The sequence below is a fragment of the Terrapene carolina genome, unplaced genomic scaffold (genome assembly GCF_002925995.2).
Source record: "Terrapene carolina triunguis isolate 2854851 unplaced genomic scaffold, T_m_triunguis-2.0 Scaffold130, whole genome shotgun sequence".
Classification (NCBI taxonomy): domain Eukaryota; kingdom Metazoa; phylum Chordata; order Testudines; family Emydidae; genus Terrapene; species Terrapene triunguis.
The window spans coordinates 18,182,610-18,203,957 of NW_020664481.1; the positions used below are offsets into that span (position 1 = coordinate 18,182,610).

General features: G+C 41.8%; 1 protein-coding gene across 3 annotated transcripts in view; it reads right to left on the minus strand.

Annotated features, from left to right (window-relative positions):
• NCOA3 (nuclear receptor coactivator 3) overlaps positions 1 to 21,348 on the minus strand; it is a 173,212-nt gene that overhangs the window by 135,617 nt on the left and 16,247 nt on the right. For all 3 annotated transcript variants that reach the window (XM_026652710.2, XM_026652709.2, XM_026652708.2), the window contains exon 2: positions 21,014 to 21,088. The gene's annotated coding sequence lies outside the window, so the exon portion shown is untranslated. The remainder of the gene's footprint in view (positions 1 to 21,013; positions 21,089 to 21,348) is intronic.

Sequence of the window (21,348 nt, forward strand, 5' to 3'; positions counted from 1 at the left end):
AGTATGCCCTTTTAAATATCCTTGGTTTTGCTAATGCAACACCACATATGCATCACTCGCACAGTCACCTAGATATTGTACTTCAGCATTTGCTGGTAGGCCTGTATGTTTATTATTTATAACCTGAAACATCAAGAAAGCTGCCTAAAGCATGAGGGCAACTGCAGACCAAAAATGTCTCTGTTATTAACTCATTGTTACTGAAACACTAGAAGTTCACAATCAAGAGTGGAAATAAATGCTCTTCTACTAATGGAGGTATTACATCTAAGAAATTCCAGTTCACAATCTTGTCTTTCTCTGGTTAGGATTGTCAGGCATCCGGTTTTTAACTGGAATGCCCATTCAAGAAGGGACCCTGGCAGCTCTGGCCACTAAAAGTCAAGTCAGCAGCGCAGCTGGGCTAAGGCAGGCTCTCTGCCTGCCCTGGCTCCGTGCATGTCCCAGAAGCAGCTGGCATGCCTGGCTTCTAGGCGCATGGGTTGCCATAGGTGCTCCACACACTACCCCTGGCCTGAGTGCCTGCTCCACAGCTCCCGTTGGTCAGGAACCACAGCCAATGGGAGCTGCAGGGGTGATGCCTGTGGGCACAGGCAGTGTGCAGAGACCCCTTGGCCCTCTGCCTAGAAGCCAGGCATGCCAGCCACTTCCAGGAGCTACCTGAGGTTAAGTGCCGCCCGGCTGGAGCCTACAGCCCAAATCCACCCCCACACACCGTAACCCCCTCCCAAAGCCCGCACCTCAACTCCCTGCCCCAGCCCTGAACCCCCTGCCACACCCCAAGCCCCTCATCCCCAGGCCCACCCCAGAGCCCATCCCTCAACCCTCTGCTCCAGCCCTGAGCCCCCTCCCACATCCCCAATCCCTCATCCCCAGCCCCCTCCTGCACTCCAAACCCCTCATCTCTGGCCCCACCCCAGAGCCCTCACCCCCAGCCGGAGCCCCCTCCTGCACCCTGAATGCCTCATTTATGGCCCCACCCTGGAGTGCACAGCCCCAGCCAGAGCCCTCACCCCCTTGCACACCCCAACCCCCTGCCCCAGCCTTGTGAAAGTGAGCAAGAGAGCAACGGGGGGGGGGGGGAAGAGTGAAAGGGGCCAGGGAGGACAAGGGTGTTCCGTTTTGTATGATTAAAAAGTTGCCACCCTTATCTTTGGTATCTATACTTCAACCTGAATAGGCATAGAGGTGTAAAATGGAAGGGAATTGAGAAGTGTAACAAGCAGGGGCACGAGAGGGGACAGTTAGCTTCCTTCATCAAATAAAATTTGTTCAAAATCTTTCATAGACTAAGAGTTAGGTATTAGGTGTTATCTTGCCATTGAATATTAAATTGAATTGCTATAGTGAATTTAATATTTAATGTTCATGAAGTTATATAGCTTGGTAAGGGATGTGCTGAACAATTAGTTTGGAAAAAGGGAGCATTGTACCAAGTTGTGTGAAGGAATATGCACTAACAAACTTCTATACCAGCCCCCAATATTAAATTTGAGTGAAAAGGGGTAAGAAAATCTTTATTAAATGCAAATTAGAATTCAGGTAAACACTCCTAATATGAAGTCAGTCCACCTTCCCTTAAAGGCACTACAAAATCTCTTGTATCAAAAGAAAAACATCGCTATGAAACGAAGAAAACATCTTTTATTACTGTACAGGAACCCCAAAGATAATAGGTCTCTTTCACAATGGAGAACTAAATTAGGTAAATGCTGTGCAATAGGACACTTTAGGACCTTACATGGAAGACTGATATTTTCTTAACTCATGCTGATCAGTGGGAGCATGTTCACGCCAATGGAGCAAGGTAGAAAGCTGAGTAATGACTATGAGAACTAGAAAGAAGGGCAAAAAGTTTGTTTTTGTTTTTAAAGGGAATAGGCCCTAAAGGTGACTACTTGATGTGAAAATGGAAATAGACAAGTACTCCTGTCTCAGCTGTGTTCTTTTATTTTTAAATCAGAGCTAATAGGAATGTGTTAAAGAAACTGCAAAAGCCAAAAATTTTAAACTCAAGTCTTTATATAGGCACCTGCTGATTTTCAACAGTCAGCAACGAGGAAGAATTCCTAGAAATAGTCCAGAGATCCAAAGCATCCTTGAGGGGAAAAAAAATGTTAAGTCATGAACTGATGTGGGCTAGGAAGAAGTCTCAGAAGGTTTCTTTCATGTCCCTCTAAAACATGTGGTACTAGCCACAATCGGACAAGATGAGTAGATTAAACCATAAAACTGAAATAACCTGGGAATTGCTGACACGTCCCAAAAAAGTTTTGTTTTAGGTCTCTTTAAACCTGAGTAATTAAATACTACCTTCCCTGGCCCCACAGAGAATAGGAGAAGACAGCACTGTGACAGTCCACTTTTTCTGCAGGGCTGATTTACATTCCTGTAAATAGATTTCTTTATAGAGAATTCCATAGAGGGAAACTTCTTAGAGGGACAAGTGGCGTTCAGCCACCCGAGATTGAGCAATAACTGGTCTGTGATGCCCTTAGATGTCCGGGGCTGCACGCGCGCTACACTGACTGGCTCAGCGTGTGTCTACCCTATGCCGACAGGTTTGGGTAACCCGTTGAACCCCATTCATGATGGGGATCGGGGATTGCAATTATTCCTCATGAACGAGGAAATCCCAGTAAGTGCGGGTCATAAGCTCGCATTGATTAAGTCCCTGCGAAAAAACAAGAAATAAAAGAAACTAAGTTGGGGGGAGGGATAGCTCAGTGGTTTGAGCATTGGCCTGCTAAACCCAGGGTTGTGAGTTCAATCCGTGAGGGGGCCACTTAGGGATCTGGGGCAAAATCAGTACTTGGTCCTGCTAGTGAAGGCAGGGGGCTGGACTCGATGACCTTTCAAAGTCCCTTCCAGTTCTAGGAGATAGGATATCTCCATTAATTTATTTAATTTATAAACAGGAACAGGCATAATTAAATGTAGACAGTACTGGTTTACAACAATTCAGATTGCTCGGTGGTGAATGTAGCTATGTAATTTATTAAATTTCTGCACCTTTAAAATGAAGGCATCTACAGAGCTGCTACCATTGTGTTTTACTTCAGATATAGAATATTTCCTCACCTCCCACTACAGTGACATTAGAGAAATGTATTTTTCAGTGTAGATGGCATGCTAAAGTAAATATATAAAAACAGTGTACTTTAACTTTTTAGGGAGTAACCTGGTCTGGACGAACTAGATGTTATTTATATTCCAATATAGACAACAGCTGTCAAAGAAGTTTCCTAGATATAAGCAGGAATTCCCAGAACTGTGGTCCATGGAACACCGGTTGGCAGTCTGCTGAGAAATTGTAGGTCACATAGTACTAGCTGCTCTCCGTTTCCAGATTAACCAGGGCAGGGTTGTGCTTTTCCCTCCATGCTTTTGGGGGTGGGGGTGTATGTGTGAAATTAAGAGCAAGAGGAAGTAGTCTAAGCTATTGTTTTCCATAAGCAACATTTATTACATTACAGCCCGCTAAAGAAATACTACTTTCCCATGTAAGCAATTACTGTAGCAGACAGATGGTTGTCAGTCTCACAGCAGGAGGAAAGGTGATCAAAACAGAGTCCTTTACATTAAGACCTGACTAGGGTGACCAGATAGTGTGAAAAATGGGGACAGAGGGTGTGGGGGGGCTGAGGGGGAAGAGTGTAATAGGAGCCCATATAAGAAAAGCCCCAAATATCAGGACTGTCCCTATAAAAATCAGGACATCTGGTCACCCTAGACCTGACCCACACAGAAGAGTGAATGCCCACTGCTGATCTCATTCTGCTTACTCAAAAGTAGTTTTTTCTAATGGATCTGTGCGACAGTCAATAAAAGGCAGCAGATTAGCTAATAGCCAAATGGTAATATTGCAACAATTCAGGTTTCAAATTTTAGTTTTAACAAATGGCCACTATTCTAGACACATAGCCAGGCTTAACCCACAATACAGGGGTGTACAAAAGCAGACATACAAAAGGGCATATTACTATTTGTATCTAGGACATGAGATTCTTAGAAATCTGAAAGAATGTGTTCAGATAATAGCGTGACTGTTTCAATACCTGTAGCACAGGATTAGCTTAAGGGAACAGTATGAAAACCCTTATTCACATGGATGTCTTGTGTTTTCTGCATGTGAACACAGAGCCAGTTCTATATAGTCAGGTTAACCAAATGTTAAACAGGGAAATAGAAAGTTTATTTTTTTTGCAATTAAATGTAGTAAATATCTATTATACCGCTCTAGTTAAGTAAAAGCTGCAGCTGATACACCTCTACCCAGATATAACGCGACCCGATATAACAAGAATTCGGATATAACGCGGTAAAGCAGTGCTCCAGGGGGGCAGGTCTGCGCATTCCAGTGGATCAAAGCAAGTTCGATATAACGCGGTTTCACCTATAACACGGTAAGATTTTTTGGGCTCCCGAGGACAGCGTTATATCCAGGTAGAGGTGTATTTTTAATCGGGAGTCTTTTTAAATGCTCACTGCCTGTACAACAGAGAAGCAAACACAGCTTTTGTCTGGTTACCATGAAAGACTAGTGCTCCCTTCAGAAGAGTTTTGGTTTGTTGAGTGATTTTAGTTTAGTCTTTCTCCAGGAATGTTTTGTTAAGCCAGGTTAAAAAGATGTTAAGACCTTGTGTAAGCACAGTCCAAGTAGTTTTTTTTAAAGTTAACACACCAACTTTTCCTAGTCTAGATATCTCAGAAGGGTTCCATCTCACTGTATTACTCTCTCAAATTTAGACTACAGGATAGATTAATTATGACACTCATCCCTAAATAAGGACATGCTTCCTTCTGAAAGTTGGTGGATAGTTGTTGCTACAGAAGTAGGTGTTTTTTGTTTTTAAATAGCAGCATATTTAATTGCCTGTTAAACTACACTGATAGGGGGGAAAACCCAATGTTATTCTAGCAAGTTAGGTGTGTGTTTTTAATCCTTTAAACATGTATACCAAGTAATTTACCATAAACTTAGTGCTGTTGCTTCCTTGTGTTAGTAGAGAATCCGGTACACAGCCAAGATAATCAAAATGGTCTTGTCACATTTCTTGCCACCATTCAAAATGTATTCTCTCAAAATACTTCTTTTGTTTTTCATCCTAATGGCAAATACATTTTCCTCAGAAATTTTGCTTTGGGTCTCCTCTGCTCCAATACTCCATAAAAGGTGCTGGTTGGACTAACAGATCATCTTCACAAATACCAAAGAAAGTGATACCTGACCAAATGTGAGGGGGAAGCATTTTTAGTAGAACAGACAGTTTAAGATCTACATCCCTAATTAAGTGCTCAACACTAGACAGAAAAGTCTGTTAAAAGACCCACTCTTTCCTCTTAGAATATCAGGGTTGGAAGGGACCTCAGGAGGTCATCTAGTCCAACCCCCTGCTCAAAGCAGGACCAATTCCCAACTAAATCATCCCAGCCAGGGCTTGGTCAAGCCTGACTTTAAAAACCTCTAAGGAAGGAGATTCTACCACCTCCCTAGGTAACCCATTCCAGTGCTTCACCACCCTCCTAGTGAAAAAGTTTTTCCTAATATCCAACCTAAATCTCCCCCACTGCAACTTGAGACCATTACTCCTTGTTCTGTCGTCTGCCACTATTCACAACAGCTGAGCTCCATCCTCTTTGGAACCCCCTTTCAGGTAGTTGAAAGCAGCTATCAAATCCCCCCCCCTCATTCTTCTCTTCTGCAGACTAAACAATCCCAGTTCCCTCAGCCTCTTCTCATAAGTCCGTAGCATGGGGCAGGGGTCGCAAGCTGGAGGATTCTCTGCAATTTGAAGTCTTTAAATCACGATCTGGAGACTTCAACAGCTGAGTTAAGGGAAAGTGGGTGCATCAGCTTTTGTGGCCTGCATCATGCAGGAGGTCAGACTAGATGATCATATTGGTCCCTTCTGACCTTAAAGTCTATAAGTCATGTGCTCCAGCCCCCTAATCATTTTTGTTGCCCTCCGCTGGAGTCTTCCCAATTTTTCCACATCCTTCTTGTAGTGTGGGGCCCAAAACTGGACCAAGTACTCCAGATGAGGCCTCACCAATGTCGAATAGAGGGGAATGATCACGTCCCTCGATCTGCCGGCAATTCCCCTACTTGTACAGCCCAAAATGTCATTAACCTTCTTGGCAACAAGAGCACACTGTCTACTCATATCTAGCTTCTCGTCCACTGTAACCCCCAAGTCTTTTTCTGCAGAACTGCTGCCTAGCCATTCGGTCCCTAGTTTGTAGCAGTGCATGGGATTCTTCTGTCCTAAGTGCAGGACTCTGCACTTGTCCTTGTTGAAACTCCTCAGGTTTCTTTTGGCCCAATCCTCTAATTTGTCTAGGTCCCTCTGTATCCTATCCCTACCCTCCAGCGTATATACCACTCCTCCCAGTTTCGTGTCATCTGCAAACTTGCTGAGAGTGCAGTCCACACCATCCTCTAGATCATTAATGAAGATATTGAACAAAACCAGCCCCAGGACCGACCCTTGGGGCACACCACTTGATACCGGCTGCCAACTAGACATGGAACCATTGATCACTACCCGTTGATCACTAACCTCTTCCATTATAGAGTGATGAAACTTCTACAGTAATTCCTCACTTAAAGTCATCCTGGTGAACATGGTTTTGTTATTAGGTTGCTGATCTATTAGAGAACACACTTGTTTAAAGTTGGGCAATGTTCTGTTATAAGGTTGTTTGGCTCGCACCACTCCGCCCGCCTGGCATTCCAGCTGACGAGTGGGCAAGCCCCCAATCACAATCCTGGCAAGTTTCTGGGGGAAAAGGTTAGTTTCTGACAGTCTCAGATATTTTTATTGCTTTCTCTAAAGGTGGATATCGTAGCTATGAGAAAATAGTTAATACTTTATTACTTGCAGCATTATGTTATAATTCAGATGTGAATAGTTACTAAAGGAGGGGAAGAATGGTGGAAGTGAGTTTGTTCTCTCAGATGGAAAACAGCATAACTTATTTTATATATTCCATGTAGTCAATGACATGGAAATCCACCACCATTTTAAATGGCCTAAATTATGGAATTCAGGTAATAGTTGCTTGGTAGGTCTCAAATTCTCCATATTTGTGCCAAATAACTTTTGTTTTAAATTTCACAGAATCAGGATGTGTATAAAGCTGCTGATCTTCAAGAATTATAATACAGAACTGCCACTTGTAGCCAAAGGAGGATGTAATAACGTATCAGAACTCATGAGGAAAGTTTGTTTATTTAAGTAAATGAAGAGTCTTAGAAATATGGCACAGTAAGTAGACTAGACCAAGTGACTAGACAGTCTACAGACTTGCAAAATTCTACCTGCCTAGCAACAGTTATTTCTGATGAGAAAGTAAAACTAGTTTTTCATTCAGTAGTCCTAGCACAGGGTTGGTGAGTACATTTTGTAAATTTTCAGCTATACATACTTATCACTTACGGCTTGTACACACTAGCACTTATTTCAGTATAACTTAAGTCCCTCAGGGGTGTGAATAAGCGCTCTCCCCCACTCCTGATCGAGGCAAGTTACACCAACCTAAGTGTCAGTGTGGACTGCGCTACAGTGGCAGGAAAGCTTCTCCCACTGACATAGTTGCTGCCTCTTGCAGAGGTGGTTTTATTATGTGGACGAGAAAGCTCTCTCCGTCGGCATAAAATGTCTTCACCAGCTGTGCCACTGTAGCACTTCTAGTGTAAACTAGCCCTTAGTCTTATACCTGTCCTTGCAGGATATAGAAGTGTTTGTTATTCAAAGTAGTCACACTGGTTACCTGCCACGACTATCTCTAAAAATAGGATAATGGCTGTTACTGAGAACATGCTACTGCCTCACTTAAATTAATGGAGATATCCTATCTCCTAGAACTGGAAGGGACCTTGAAAGGTCATCGAGTCCAGCCCCCTGCCTTCACTGGCAGGACCAAGTACTGATTTTTCCCCAGATCCCTAGGTGGCCCCCTCAAGGACTGAACTCACAACCCTGGGTTTAGCAGGCCAATGCTCAAACTACTGAGCTATCCCTCCATCAGCCCAGAAACGAGAAATCTGCTGTCAAAGTTTGAGAGCTGCCAATTACAGAAGTTTAATGGTTTAGAAGCCGCTTGAGATGCAATCTTCTTCTGCTGCTGCTTTTATCACTGTCCTCAGTCTCAAGAATGTGGGAAGTGGGGTATTAATAGGGGAAGTTTTGTAAGGTGAAGCTATTACCTATTGTTAATAGCCAAGCATTCAGAGGCTCCAAGCAGGATGAGGGCCCCACTGTACTAGGCAATGTACACACTGCCCACCTGGAAGACCTTATAATCACTGGATACATCTAAACAGCAAGACTCCAACCCAAGTGAGAACATCTACATTGGATATTGAGTCAGTTGACCCAGGCTCGGAGACTCGCTGCTATAGCCTTCCTTCCCCTCACCCCCCGAAGTGGGGTGAAACCCTAAGACAGTCACAGATGGATTTAACTATTCCTCTCTGCCTGCTCCCACCATGTGTTTACCTACATTTGCAATTTTTAGAAATTATCTAGACCAAGTTTCAAATTCCATCTCCCACTCAAGCCATTGCTAACTGGCTGATTTTTTACAAAATTGATATAGACATGGTCTTGTGATGAGGTATGAAGCAGAGAATAGCAGTTATACAGATTAATTAGGACAGGTAGTTCTATGAGTAGGAGTAGCATAGAAAATGGTACAGAAGTATAACTATATGACAGACATGGTAGTACTGGAGAAATTGTGGAGGCTGGAATGACAGTAAGAGAGCAGACACCTAGGGATGGACAATCATGAAAGGGTTTGATGTTGAGGACAAAGGCGGCCTTGATATAGTAAGAGGAAGGAGTTAAATGGGGTTGATGTGATCAGAAAAGTGGGCAAAGCAGATTTTAGCTGCTGTGTTTTATATAGAATTGGTGGGGGCAATTAAGCAATCTAGACAGAAGATGCGGGCCAGGGTAAAACTTTGGATGCCTGGACAGAGACGAGATCTTACAAGTTTGGGGAGGGAGAAAGTGAAGGAAGAGTTCTAGGATATGGCCACTGCTTGAGCATGTGAAGCTAGACATGAAGGAGTCAAAAGTAATCTCTCGGTCAGACAGACAGGCAGGATGGTATACTTTTTTGTGGGTCGGGGAGGGCATCAGTTCCTTAATATTTTATTCTGGATGTTATTACTGCTTTTTTAGTAATTATCAGTAACTATGGTCTTTATAGAATATGAATATATATATACACCCCCCCCCCCCGATATAACGCGACCCAATATAACACGAATTTGGATATAACGCAATAAAGCAGTGCTCCGGGGTGGTAGGGGGGCTGCGCACTCCAATGGATCAAAGCAAGTTCGATATAACGTGGTTTCACCTATAACGCTGTAAGATTTTTTGGCTCCCGAGGACAGCATTCTATCGGGGTAGAGGTGTATATTCATATTCAACATCTATCCAGAGTACTCAACATGCACCTGGGGAACAAATGAGACAAACAATTCTAGTAAGGTCAGATGCTACAGGACATCTCTATTTAACTTCCTACTTCCAAGGGAGAAAAAAGTCTCCTATTGAATTCCTATCAGGATTCATGAGGGATACAGAAACAAAAAACGGGCATGTATCAAAGTCCAGCATCCCCAATACTGCAGGAGGATTGGCATGGACACTGTGGCCCACATAAAATAGGATATGGGATTAGGGCTCAAATCACCTAAAGTTCCCAGTGATATGACGGAATGGTTAGATGAGTTTATGGCCCTTGATAGAATGGAGAAAATTTGTTCTCTCATTGGTTTTATAAGGAATAGTTCTCACATCTGGCTTTTGTTGACAAGGCCACTAAGCCTGTTAATAAGCTGAGCCTTTTATTAACCCTATGTTGCATTCTACGAATACGGAGAAGTCAAGGAAACAGTACTTAAATCTTTACGGTCATGTCTTTTCCCCCCCAAGATCTGAACTGTATAACATGGCTTACTAGGTTGTATGTGTGAAAAACTTTAGGTGACCAGTTTACTCCTACCTGTAGAATAGATTTTAAAATGTGACAGTTATTCTAGGATGAATATGTCAATCTCTTCCACTGAAAAAATTCTGAAGTCTGATGTTCCTTTTTAAAAAGTATACTCTGAGTAAGTTTGGCAGAGAGCCTGATTAAATACTCAAGCCCTCAATATTTGAATATTTAAGGAACAATAAGTATAGTGCGATATGTGGAGAAATCATTTTATTGGTTGCTTTCTCATTTCTAGAATGTTGACTACTCACTGCTATTTACAAGTTAGCCCATGCTCCTATGTACTTTAGTAAACGTTTTTGACCAATAAAATAGAGAAAAATATGAATAAAGTTAGTGACTCTGATTTGGAAACTATTTGAAAGTACACCTCTACCCCGATATAACACAAATTCGGCTACAACGTGGTAAAGCAGCGCTCAGGGGAGCGGGGGGGAGAGGGCTGCATACTCCGGCGGATCAAAGCAAGTTCAATATAACACGGTTTCACCTATAACACGGTAAGATTTTTTGGCTCCCGAGGATAATGTTTTATCAGGGTAGAGGTGTATTAGAAGGAAAAGAGTAAATACTTAATTTACGTTGAGTAAAGGAATCGGTTTGCTTATGCCTGATACTGGTTACCTCCGATTTAACTATAAAAAAAAAAAAAGACTATTTTTCCTAGTTATCTAAATTTGAGAACTTTGTATTAATGTGTGCACATTTGGCATGAGTAGTGAGATTAGCCTTCTAAGAAACGTATGCATCATTTTAAGTTGCTTTGTTGCTAAGTTAAGTGATACCTAAATAGAATTACTTTTAATCCATAGTACTCGTCATGTATCTAGTCTAACAAACAGTTTGCATAAAGCAGCAAAAAGACCATTAACTGTATTATCTGTTGGGCGTTGATATTTTGTTTAACAAAATCCACATTCTAAGCTATGAGCGATGAGTGACCTTGATGCAGCTGTGGAAGGCAGTTGCCATAGCAACACACCACAAAGGTGGTTCATCCTCAGGGAAAGCACCAACTTGGTGCATCGTGTTACTGATACAAACACAGGTATACAGTAGCTCTACTGATGCATGAATATACAGTGTAGGTAATATTTTAAGATAGCCATTACTTATAAATGTTTTAATCACTTTGTTCCCAAAGCATTCATTTCCATTATCCATGGGTGGAAGGAACTACTTCCGTAAAGGTAATAGGAAGTGGCTGGCCATATGACCAAAGTCAGGTTAATCTGGAACTCTACACAAGGAACTGAGTTATGTCCCAAGCAGGCGCCTTGCTCCCCAGGGTCATCAGGTGCCAAAAACATTCTAGAGGTAACATCACTTTTGAATGAATTGCTTCAGCCAATGCACCAGAAGCTGGACTAATGAAAGGCCTTTGAAAAGGGAAACGATCTCCCCACCTATCCCTCAGCCCCTTAAATAAAGCCAGCATGACCAACTTGTTTTGAATATTAGAGTCATAAAACCACTTTTCCTCCTTTGCCATATAGTGAAGTTGTTACCCTTTTCCCCTATAGGTTTTATTCCTGAGATCTTTCTAGACAAAAATCTCAACCACTAGAGGATCACATGTTAATCTTTCATAGAACAAAAGATATAGAATCTTTTACCGTGGCATGCAAACTAGTGCATTGTGTGTGAAATAGTTAAAAAAACCTATTTACATTGTGTTAGGGCAATATGATTTAACACAACATGAGGCCTGAGTATTAGTATTTCAGCTTAGAAAAAAACCTCTGAAGTATGGATCTACTCTGAAGAATGAGTCTGCTGAAGTGGTATTGTGAGGTTCCATGTTTGTCTGACTCCAGATCAAATTTGCTCATTTTAATGGTTTTTCTAACCATCAACCCTACAAACTCCCTGTGGGACTTGGGCATCAATTTGTGCTGTCTCACTTATTCCTAGTAAGAAATTCTGCAGGCCAGAAGATTGTTATACCTGTGCAATCCTATTGTCCAGAGCTGAGTTTCACAAGTGTAACTGTCAAAATTCTACTTGGAACTAAACAAGTCTGTTGAGGCAAACACAGAAGGAACTCATAGCTTTTGTGAGCCCTGCAAGAGGATAAAAGTAGTAAGACTGTTACCAACGTCTTCAGATACAGTATACTCCCATTTATCCAAAACTCGATTATCCGAACCATCTCATCTGAATCCCTTCCTTGTCTCCCACCATGAGACACATGCCACATTATGTTCCAATTAGCACATTAGCAGCAATTTTTAAAAAATGCCTGTTCAGTAATTGCTGACTAGCGGCTACTCAGGAACAGCATAAAAATCAAGCAGTTAAATTCATGTATTCAGAGACATGCCTTAAAGTTGACAAAAAACACCCCATGCTCAATGAGCAGAATCAAGAATATTAAAGTGCACTGACAACAGGCAGTGGATTGTACATGTGGTCCATAAGTTCTGCATCAGCAATGCCACAGTATGCAATATTAACAGTGCACGAGAAGTTGAGAGAGCATGCCTCTATTATGGATCGCCCAGATGGTCCCAGTCACTGCAAGAACATGAGGGGCAAAGACGAGGTTCTTGGTTTATTCAAAATAGGTCCACAAACAGGTGTTCCGTTAACTATATTAAAGCAAAAAGCTATCAATTTCCATCAAAATATTAATGGTGTGGACGCCGCTTTTGGCAGCAGTGAGGAATGGCTAAGTCATTTAAAGAAGCAGCATGATATAAGTCAGCTGTCTGTTGCTGATTAACTGTTGTCTTCCTGATGGCAAACATTGCCCCATTTAGAAAAATGGTGTGTGAACGGATGCAGTTAAAGAGGGTCTGAAGGCTGACCAGATCTATGACAAGGTCAAAGCAGACATTCTGGAAAATGCTTCCAGAAGACACTTGCATGTTGGTCTGAGAAGTTCATCCCCGGTTTGAAAAAGAACAGACAATGTGTTGTTGTACAAATGACACAGAAATACACTGTCTAAAGCTGCTTGTGATCAGCAAGTCCAGGTGTCCCCGATGCTTCAAATGCATATATTTCTGGTGTCCCACACTGCACAGTCAATGGGCGAATGCCACCATTTTTTAAAACATTGGTTCCACTCCAACTTTGTGCTAGCTGTCCAAATGGGTTTGTGGTTATTAGACCTCCCACAGCATGATATTCTCTTTATAGATAATGATTCTAATCAGCTCACTTCAGCTGATGGTGTCTAGTGTTTATTTTTGCCTACTAACGCATCAAAACCAACTTATGGATCAAGGAACATTAGCCAACAGGTTAGCCCTGTACAAATGTCCAAGGATTGCTAATGTCCTCACTGTACACATGCTACTGACCCTCACAGATTCAATTAAGATGCTAACAATAAAAGGTGACTGCTATCTATTGGCTGAATTGTGGTCCAGGCTTCAGCAGGAAACAGCCAGGTGTTGGGGGAGGAAAAAAAGGTCCTACATGAACCCAAGGCTGAGCCGGTTAGAGTGTCCCAGGAAATTAAGGATACAAGACGCCCTGCATGCAATTGCTGAGCAGACAAGTTGGGAAACAGAAGCTGTCCAGGAATAGGAGGGCTGTGATACTCAGGATGAAGGTTATGGTAAGCTGTTGTGAACATTCCCAAGATCAACACAGAATTCATGGACACAGCTGAAGAGGATAAGGAGTCGTCAAAGGTAGCAGCACCTTCGGATAAGGTACTGACAGCTTCTGAACCAGATGCTGTATTTAACAGGTTTTTACTTGGGATGGAGAGTCAGAACACGGACTACATGCACACCTTGTTCCTCTAGAAGAGACGCATGCAGGCAACAGAAAAATTAAACAAAAAAGAAAGCTGCTATAACAGAGTTCTTTGCCATATTTTAGCTGATTACTGTGATTGCTTTGTGCAAGCTAGCATTCTCTAGCAAAGTTCATGTTTGTCTACTTTTCAATAAAGGTGCATTTTACAATAAAATACTGTGATAGTCTGACATCTTACTTGTGTTTCCCACACTCCTTATTCAATTCCCTCTTGATTATCCAAACACCCTATTATCCAACTAAAATCCATGCCCTGCCATGCTATTTGGATAAATGGGAGTACTTTGGATAATTGAATACCTGTTGAGTAAGGTTATACACTGGTTACCTAGTCTCTTTCTAGAGCAGAATTGAATTCCTAAGCAAGTCTAATGGAAAGAATCAGGTTTAATTTTGTCTGTTTAAAAATCATATGCTCATTTAATAATTTTTTTGGAATATGTTTTGGTTTTTTCTTTTCTTTTCTTCTCTTTTCTTTTTTTTTTAAACTTCACTTAGGCTTGGTCTACACTTACCCCCCAAGTCGAAGTAAGGTACGCAAATTCAGCTACGTGAATAACGTAGCTGAATTCGACATACCTTACTTCGAACTTACCGCGGTTCAGACGCGGTCCACACGCGGCAGGCAGGCTCCCCGTCGACTCCGCGGTACTCCTCTCGTTGAGCTGGAGTACCGCAGTCGACGGGGATCACTTCCTGGTTCGATTTATCGCGTCCAGACCAGACGCGATAAATCGAACTCGGAACTTCGATCCCCAGCCGCCGAACTAGCGCGGCAGTGTAGACCAGCCCTTAGAGCAAGACCTCCCTATCTTTCTGCAATCTGAAAAAAGAAAGACTGTTACATTCATCAGTAGTCAGTTTTATCTAAACAGCATGAAAATAGTGATTAAAAACCTTAATTTTAGCAGCAGCACTAAAGTATGTTTCTGGAATAAATTCAATTTCAGTAATTCTCATTTATGTGAATTAACAGAATTACCCACCTGTTTTCATCCTACAGTAATCTCATGGATAGACAGGTTTAATTGTTAGTTGCCAAAAAACATTTACTGTCACAGCCAAACTTGGTTACTAAGAAAAGTAAAATTTGCTAGTCCATCCATTGAGATATTTTTAAATGCTAATACTTTAGTGAAGCCATAAGGAGTTGTGTCTCATTCTTAAGATTCCTAAAGCATGCTGTAGAAGTTGAGAAATGTCAAGGCCATTATAGGCACTTGTAATTCACATTGCCATGCAGTAATCCCATGTGATTCCCAGCCACTTGATCCAGAGACTGGTGGGCCTGGGTGTGTTGGAAGTAACGCCATCTCCTTTCCTCTACCTAAGAGGGTAAAGTATGCATCCTCATGTTGATCCACAGCAAGCTCAGCTGATTAACTTGCATTGACTTAATTTAACATGAGTCCTATCCATTCTGTAGCTAGGACAGTAGCTGAAACCTGGGATTTAAGACTCTGATGATTGTGTAGCAAGAGAACACTAGGGGTTGAAGGAGGTTGAATACAATGTAGAACTCCAAAATTCCTTCCAGGGTAAAACAAGCCTCAATATGATTTGACAGTAAAGTTGTAACCTGTTCCTTAAAGTTAGATCGAAGCATATACCTCAATATGAACCACTACTGTCATGATTCCTTTCAAACATGGGAATCTTGGGATACCCAATGCAGTTAGTGGTTTTTGCATCTTATCCTCCCCATTTTATTCCCTAATCTTATAAAATAGGTCTTGAAAAAGTTACCTGAGCGACACAAGCAAGACAGAAACTTGTAGTGCCTACATTGTTGTTCATAGCTCTGTTGGACTCAAAATGACACTTTTTACATTTCTAATCAAAATTTTCAAAATCAAAATCCCCTGCACGAGTAACATTTTTCTATGAAAAGTCAAGTTTCCCAGAATGTCTTAGACCTGCACATTTACCTGGGAGCACTTCCTACTTACCATTGGCAAGTAAGCCTTGTTAAAAACAGGTAGTACAGGCAGCAACATCTGTAGTTAAGGCTGCCTAACATTTTCTATTATAAGATGCTGTTTTCAATTGCTTATAACTTTGGAAAACTTTGAAAATTTCAACCCAAATGTCTAATGTCAGGCATCTGCCTCAGGCTGAATATTTTTGAAAACCCTCAGCAAGAGTGGTTCAGCCATTTCCAAGAGCGAGATTAAGGACCAACATTATTCAGTTCATGTTAACAAATGTATTGTAGGAAACGGAGACACTAATACCTCCATGCTTTGGAGCAGGGACATGAAATTTGCGAAGGGGGTCAGGAATAGGCATTTTGCAGTCCTATGAACAGAGCCCAAATTTGGGCTCAAGTTATGAGTCTTTGAAAAGTTGTTTGAACATGCTCAGTAGAGAATTAAGAGTTTGGAGAATTCAGTAGCCAGGTATTCTGTCCTTACAGAGCATGCTCCAGCCCTGCACAGCTCCGATGTATGAACTGACTGCATAAGCATGATACCCATAGAGCAATGGAGCATATTCTGTGTAAGGCTGAAAGTGAGAGGAGGGACACTGGGCTTCCCAGGGTCGCAATGTATCCCCTTACTGGCACCCAGCCAGAGAAGAAGAAAGCAGCCTGATTTAGAATGCAGAAGAAGTGAGGGGATTGAACAGGAGCAGAGGAATTGGGGGGGGGGGGGGAGAGAATATAGGTAGAATGTTCTAAACCACTAGAGCACACTCCCCATCCAGATCCTGGAACTGAACCCAAGAGTCTTTAATCTCTACACTCTCCCCTCTGATCAGCAAATAGCTGTGAAACCCATCTAATGGCCCAAAGCCTGCAGATGACCCAAGTTGGGGGTCACCATGGTTCCACATGGTGGAATTTGTTTTTTGGGTTGTTGTTTTTCCTCAGTTTGCTTATTTAAAAGCTAATAAATTGGAATCTTAATATTCTCAAATCTTTCTGGATATAAAGATCAATCACATGCAAAAGCAAGGGACTGGGAGCAAAGAGATTTGGAACAGATTGACTGGACAAGGAGACTGGGATAGGGAGTCTGGAACTTGCTGGGCAATGGGAGTGGGTTGAAAAGCCTGAGGAGTAGACTAACTAGATGAGGAGAATGGGACTGGTATGAGGAGCCAGGTGTAGGCAAGAAACAGGGACAGGTTGGAGGGAACGGGGGAAACAAAAAGGGGTCAAACTCAGGGGAATGAACAGAAGAATCTGTGTCCTCTAGAGCATGCTCTCCTCCACACAGTCTGAAATGGAAACACACACACACACACACACACACACACACACACACACACACACCCCGCCCCAATCATTCCTTCACTGTCAGCAAGTATCTGAAACCCACTGGCAAAATACCTACCCCCCTGTAGTGCTAATTCATAGACGAGAATTTACTACAGCTACCAGTTACTCCTTTAACTCAAGTGTACAGGTCTGCGCAATGAGCTAAAGGTTTCAACACTGCTGATGATCCCCATGGGTGTCAATATTGTACCACATAATGGAATTTTTTTTTTCAGTTTGCTCAATGTGATAATGGAATTAAAGATTATCATAATGCACATACATAAAGGGGCAAATTAAGGTTGTACAGGCAACCTTAATTCTGGCATTTAGTAACTCGAGTGCTGACTTCGCAAACAGCATTCTGCTAATGTAGGGGTTTGTGTAATACATGCAAGCTCAGCTACACTAAACATTCAGGTGATTGCCTTTGACTGAAGATATCTGCATGAAGGCTGGAGTGTCTATTCCTTGCAACTTTCTCTGCACTTTACTTTTTAGAAGTAAGGACAGTCTCATCTGTTCTTCATCTGAGGGTTTAACTTTAAAAGAACTGGAGTTCTTTAAAGTACCAGTTCAACTGAAAGGAATAACTTAAGACATTTATATAATCGAATGACAGTCTGCTCAACTGAAAGCTTACTATTTCTCTTAATTTAAAGTTATACCACCACAAATGAGACACCGACCATAATCTCACAACTGAGCTCATTTGCTTATGTTTCCAGAAAAAGAATCCTCCTATTAAGAGGGGATAAGCAGATACTCCTGGACAAATACAGAGAAAAGTGAACTAGTACTCATTTATGTAAAGAGATCTAGCAAAACTAAGCTACCCATAAAGTGCTAGGTCATCCTCAAAACTTGAAGAAAAAAACAGATGTCATTCACTACAGTTTGCTCAAGCATGCATTTAAGTACAGACCAATATTATTTCAAGTCTCACTAGTAAGTTATTTTCTGGGAATTCACTTAGTTACTTTTTTTTATTATTAAATCAGACTGGTATTCAACAGCAGAACATTTGCCAGCTAGCAAGTATTTCTGCTAACAGAAGCCTACTGAAAACTCAGGAAGGAAGGAAGGAAGGATTTTTTCCTCAAAGCCAGAAACTACTTACAGAATCATGTACGTAGCTTGCTTGTGGAAAAGAGTAGTACTTCCAAATATAATCAGAAGTTAATTTGTGAGAAAAATACTATCCCAAAATCCACAATTAACTCGTTAGAAGTGTTTTAAACTAATATTTACACTGCAAAAAGCAAGCTATAAAAACAATTCTTGAGGGACAAAAAATGCTGTCTCCTAAAATAGGATTTGACAAACTAGTATGGTTAATCTAGGCAAACACACTGGAATCTTAAGTACTAGAACGCATAAAGCTAGTGTTGTTGTAACAATTGAAAGCACTGTTAATATCGTACCTGTGCTCTTCTCAGTCCTCCATCCTGCTTTGTGGCATTGGATGGCTAGTTTAGACATCACAAATTAAATGATTTTTTCAGTATAAAAGCTCAATGAACAAACCACTGAGGACTTTTTTACAGTAGAGTTTAGCAACTGTCAGACAACACGTTTGTACATGCTAGTCTGAACTAGTGTTTGGAGAGTATAACTCTCGGGACAGATAGTCTGGACACTCTACATATTTGGCTTATCCTAGGAACAAACTCGATACAGAAGTGTATCAGCTTAATATAGTGGAGACATGCCTGTAGGGTCTTGTCTTCACTAGGAAGAGAGGTAACATGGTAAGAAAACACCTATCACACAGCAACTAAAACGGTAAAATCCTAGTGAAGACAAAGCAGTTTGTAGTTTCAGTGTGTTGGCAGAAACCATAGGCTCCACTGGTACAGCAGAATAATTGACCCAGAGAACCTTATAATAAGGTGGCCCCATCTGGGTGCCCCCTGCAGCATAACAGGTGTGCCCTACTTCAGTTTTCCCTTGGTCTAGCCAAGAGCACAATCTCTCTCACTATTCAAGTCAAAGAACCACCTATGGGCATGACTTATTCATGCCGGTGCGCAGTAATCCTGAGAACCCTAATGATCAAACCCAGTTTTCCATTTCTGCAGTAAACATTAAGACAGCAATTTTCCATTTCCCTCTCCAAACGGATCACTTCCAGAACACCCACCCATGAGTCCACCAGCATTTGGTTCTCAGTTCCTTTCTGTGCTTGTTCCAGGACTCCGTTCTCCAGGCCATCCATCTGAGTAACCAGTCTCACCTTCTATCCAAACAGTCCAGCTTGTCAGCACAGGCTCTCTGTTTTTTCCAAGCCTTCAGCAGTTGCTCAGGATGATCAGTAAGCTAACCTGCCCTCCCGCCCCTGGATCTCCTAGTAATGCCTCACTATTCACAATGAGGTCCTGCAGACCTTCCTACTCTCTGCAGCTTCCCTGTCTATCCTAGTCAGCTCGCAAGTCACCCCCTTCCTTGCTCCTCACATGCTGGCTCACCCAGCCTCCTCCCTTGTAGGATTCATATGCCTTCTTCTAAGCCCACTTAGGAGACAACTAATCAATCACAGGTGCACTAGACCAAGCTCCCTCTTACAGGAGCGTTACCCTGTGACACCCCAACTAATCCAACAGCTCCTCCAACCCAAAATGTTAAGCATTTTGCCTCAGATAGGTAAAGTAACAAATAAAACAATCCCCAAAACTAGCACAGGTTTAAACATTTAAGGCAGTGGTCCCCAACGCAGTGCCCGTGGGCGCCATGGCACCTGCCGGGTCATTTATGTGCGCCCGCCTAGTGCCCAGCAGGGGAGAGAAGCTGCGGGGCCGCGCCTGCTGGGGACAGAGTACTCTGGGGCTGCGGGCGCCAGTGTTCTCTGTCCTCGTGGCTTCTCTTGATTCATATATTATGTAATATTAAATATGATTTTTTGTATTTAATGTACAAATACAAAATAAGCCTTGAAAAATTGTTGGTGCCCATCACACACTTCTGAAAACATGAATGTGCTACTGGCCACAAAAAGGTTGTGGACCACTGATTTAAGGGGAACAAGAAATCTTTGGAAACAGTGGCTTCATAGAAAAAAAGTTTCAGTTCAACATGTGCATGTTACAATATTATGTTCATGCCCATTTACTTGGGTAATGGGAAATTATGAAAGCTTCTACAATTATCTTGCCAGTCAAAAGTTGCTTTGTTAGGTTAAGAATTTTTCTATATGTGAAAGCGACATAGGTTGAACTAAAGGCGGATTTCAAAACCAATTTAGTTGAACTAGTGAAGGTCATGTGGCCTATTCTCAGTTTAAGACAGGATCGTTTCAATTTGGCTTAAGTCAATTAGGAACAGGTTTAAGCTGAACCCAAATAAGCATCTAAAGATGGGTTTAGACCAGTTTAAATTTAAAAGTTGTTAAAACTAATGCAGCTTGTATTTAGTCAAGTGCTAAAAGAAGGATGTATGAGAGAACATTATGCCTACTATCATCTTTTACTCAGTGAGATGCTATCAACAAAGACTAGGCACTTGCATGAAGCCTGGTGGTCACCTCACACAATTACTCTACATGGGGCTGTCGCCTTGGGAATATGATAGGCCTCCTAAGCTCAGGAAGTGTTAGAATGCTCTGGAATAGAACATGAAAAGGACATTAAGAAAATGGGAGGGGGAGAGACTGACAGCTTGGGGTGGGTATGGCCAAACCCTTTTCACTGACGCCTGGATAGACTGCTTTTAGAAGATCTCATATTAAGATTTAATAAAGTTGAAGTCACTTGGGCAAAAGTAAAATACTCACTCCTCACCGGCCCTCTTCCTCATATTTTACAAAGCATCATGTAAATTTCCATTGCTCTATTAAATTCCCCCTTCAAAAGGGCATTAAGAATATCTGCTTGTTCACTTACATAACTTTTAAAGTTACTAGTAATGCAATTACAAAGACATACATGCACTGGAATTAGTGTTTCATAGACAGAACTTTACCTGCTTTTTTGATGTTCAGAAATAGTGTAGTGGTAGCTTTCTAAACTGGTCTTCTCAAAATACTTTTCATGAGTGCTGAAACAAACCAAAGAGACAACCTTTAGTATTTCCAGAATATATTTTTAAAATGCGGCTCTTAGGAATTTATTTCTAAGCAATACAAAAGTGAACTTTACTAAAAAAGTATCAGGGGGTAGCCGTGTTAGTCTGTATCTACAAAAACAACAAGGCGTCTGGTGGCACCTTAAAGACTAACAGATTTATTTGGGCATAAGCTTCCGTGGGTAAAAACCTCACTTCTTCGGATGCATCCGAAGAAGTGAGGTTTTTACCCA